Here is a 3,476-nt window from a genome sequence, read left to right as displayed (position 1 = left end):
ATTTCATAACAGGCATTCTTGAGAGCATCTTTCTTTCAGGGTGCTCCAAATGCCTCCCACACATTTCTGCGTCGGCTCTTGCTGCCTCCCACGGCGGAGGCCAGGGAATGGGTACCATCTGAATCATTTTGTGAAGGGACAACAGAGACGCCCACTTGTTCCTGCTTCCCCAGTACGTCGGCACAACATTGTGACAGGTGTTCTCCCTGACCCGACCAGCTTAGGCTGGTATGCGGGTGCCCGTGTGTGTGTGTGCGTGTGTGTGTGTGTGTGTGTATATATATAATACAGATCACAACTACAATGTCAAGAGCAAAGAAAACCGTTTACCTGTGGCTCTGGACACCTGCTACAGAGAGACACTCACTCCCTGGAGTCGTGGTCTCGGCTCCATCTCTTCCATCACAAGAGGGGTCCTTGGGTGGGCTCTTGCTGGTTGCCATGGAGACACTGCCAGCCACTCTCTTCTCATTCAAGGAATGACATCCCCTGCAGGAGGCATCACACAGAGATGTTTCCAACTACCAAGCTCGTCTGCTCTCTGAGGAGCTGAGCACAGAGCCAACTCAGCCTTTCAGGGTGCTAAGCTCTGTGTCTCTCAACTGGGTTGCCTTTTCCTGGATTCTCCTCCTTGTTACTTCCCAGAGGCCACATACCTGGCCACACAGCTGTGAGCCTTGGGCCACAGAGTAGATCTGCCACTTGCTGGCGGGGCAGGGGGTCGGGGACAGGGGTGGCAGGCGGACGGTAGCCCTCTTGGGTGTGAGACTTGAGCCCAGGCTCAGCCTCTGAAACAGTGATCTGAAGCAGAGCTGCTTATTCTGGGGGCTGTAGCAGACGCTGCCCCAGGCCCAACCTATCCCCTTGCCCTTGCCACCTTAGCAAAAGCCACCCAACTCTCAGCCACCAGCTTCTCCACCCTTTTGCCCCGTGGATCTCTCGGGTCCAGAGTGTACTTTGGTGCAGCCAAGGGCCAGAAGTGCCAGGGAGCTCTATCCTCAATCCTGCAGAGCAACCTTCAGCCACCAACCCACAGGACTGAGTGTACAATAGCTCAGCTCCCTCACTCGCAGGAGGGCTGCCTCTGAAGCATGTGTTCTGTGCTGACCCTCCGCGGTTCTGCAGCAAGGGGAAGCTCCAGGCGCCCACAGAGGTAACTGGCTTGGCGACGCCTTCTCTCGCTTCCCCACTTCTGCTTGGTAGTGTTCTCTGGGATAACCTCCCAAAGAAGCGGCCTTCACTTGAATTGTCTCAGTTCTGCATCTGGGAATCCAAACAGTCAGAGGGAGACCGTCTCTGCCACCCTAGCCTGTCATGGGGCTGCCACTAGTATGCCCAACACAAACACTCCTGGAGACTATCCCATGCCCAGGGCCAAGGTTGGGAGCTTCTCTGAGCATTCCTAGTCTTTTCCCAGGGTTCCATGATTCTCCAAGTCTTGCCTGTGAACCCCATCTTTAGCTATATGGCACCTCAGAGGTCTGCTACTATGGCCTCATTTTCTATTTTATAAATTGTAGGACTGCGGCTCAGAAGACTGAGAGCTACCCACATTCACTTGCTTTGCAAATAGGCAAAGGAGGCACCAGGACTCAAGCATCCAGTTTATGGTCCAATGTGCTTTCCAAGTACAATGGCATCTGTGTGTACTTGGCTTACGGGCTTTTGTTCTCCATTTTTCTGTTTTTCCATTACAGCGAAGAACTAAATCCCCAAAGTCATGTCCTCAAAGAGTGCGTGGGACAGCCCTGCCCCCTTGGACCAGACACACATCCAGAGATCAGCACCTCTAGTGACTGAGGTCCCAGCAGGGCAATTGCCAAGAGTCGAAGAACCTGCCTTCCTCGACGCACATGGATGTGGACTTGGCTGGGAGCAGAAGGGCTGGGGCCAGCAGGGTAAGGCTGTTAACATCCCTTCTCTCCTTGGCCTAGAGCACTGTTTCCCCAGCCAGCCACATGGCTCAGCTCCTGTCTTGCTTCAGAATCTGCTCAGATGCTGCTGTCAGAAAGAGCCCATGTCCACACAAAGCCTCCCATCCCACAAAGCCTTTACCCCACCGTAGTTTCTCTTGAGCATTGCTCACTGGCCAGTGTGGTGCAAAATATCTCTTTATCTCCCTTCCTTCACCCCTGCCACTACAATGGGGGCCCCCCCAAGAACGGAGAGCTTTTCCTCTTTGCCCCAGCACCTAGAACAGTGTCGTTGCATTCTGGAAGCTCAACAAATACTTGTTGAATTGATTAATGAATCACTGAGAGGAATCTACGGCTTAGACCAGGCAGGTTAGTTAACCTGGGCCCAGGTATTGTGTTCAGCTTAGTGGCGTACAGACAGGATAGAGCCCCAAGTTAGCTGTGCACCACGGCCTCGGGCCCACTCCTCTACCCTCTGCTGGCCCCATTAAATCTGCAAGTAACACAAGACTCATAAAGCAGAAAATGAGGAGAGAGATGGATTCTCAGTGGAGACAGGACATGTCCTCCGTGCCCGCCCCCTCCCCGTCCTCCCCTCTGTTTTATCCCGAAGAGCTCCTTAGGAAGAAGCTGTCCTGGTCTCTCCCAGAAACTGTTCTCTGAACACTCGGATGCACAATCAACCAATTGTTAAGTCCTCGACAATACCTCATCAGCGAGCACAGCACTATAATTAAAAGTAAATCCAACTCAAGCTCGTTAAAATAGGATCTAATTTAATTGGTGCATTTAATCTATCACTGTCACTCCAAGCCAACCGGGGGAAATCTCCTCACAGTGGTAGGTGACGGGGAGACTTACCCAGCCCCTCGGCAGGGTCTTCCCGCAGCCCCAGGCCTGGCGAACAGCTGGGAAGGGATAGGCAGCAGCAAGCCTGGCAAAGCCAGAGCCCACAGGGACCGCATGGGCGCCAACTGGAACTCGGGTGTGGCTGCCAGGGGGCTGCGTCCTGACACCCTGTCACAGTCCCATGACAGGCTTCAGCAGGGGGTCCAGGCAGGAGCCTTGCCTGCCATCCATGACAAAGCCTGGGGCACTGTGCAGAGAGGCACTGAGAGAATGCATATTCCCACGGCTGATGGTGGCGTGTTTGCTGTCCGCCAGGGTGGCCATGTGTCTCTATGTCATGTCAACGTTAGTTGGCAACCCAACTCAGAAAGAAAGAAAACCATCTTTTTAGAGGCGGATAACACAAAACACGGATGCTCCCAGCGGCGGTGAATTTCTGTGGTTGGGGATATTGACTTAAGCGTGATATGGAAATGGACTCTGATCTCGGATAAGCCATTTGCTAATCTACGAATTTTAGGATGCCTTTTAACCCCGGTCCCCAACACCAAGTTTCCTTGTCCACAAGTGAAGACGGATTTCAGGGTTTTGTTGTGAGTTACCAGTGCTACACCTGGGGCCAACAGGAGCTCTGGAGGCCCCACCCACATCTCTGGCGCCCTCCTGGGAGGCTAATTGCAGGCAACTCCCCAATCCTCGGGCGGCTTCCTA

The 3,476-nt window shown here is 53.6% G+C and overlaps 1 long non-coding RNA gene across 1 annotated transcript in view; it reads right to left on the bottom strand.

Annotated features, from left to right (window-relative positions):
* Nucleotides 1–333: 333 nt before the first annotated feature.
* LOC127484840 (uncharacterized) overlaps nt 334–3,476 on the bottom strand; it is a 13,178-nt gene continuing 10,035 nt past the window's right edge. Inside the window, exon 3 of the long non-coding RNA XR_007912010.2 lies at nt 334–489. This is a non-coding gene — a long non-coding RNA (uncharacterized lncRNA). The remainder of the gene's footprint in view (nt 490–3,476) is intronic.

The sequence above is a fragment of the Oryctolagus cuniculus genome, chromosome X (genome assembly GCF_964237555.1).
Source record: "Oryctolagus cuniculus chromosome X, mOryCun1.1, whole genome shotgun sequence".
Classification (NCBI taxonomy): domain Eukaryota; kingdom Metazoa; phylum Chordata; class Mammalia; order Lagomorpha; family Leporidae; genus Oryctolagus; species Oryctolagus cuniculus.
The sequence above is the reverse complement of the archived record's forward strand: the minus strand, read 5'-3'. Positions and strand labels throughout refer to the sequence as shown.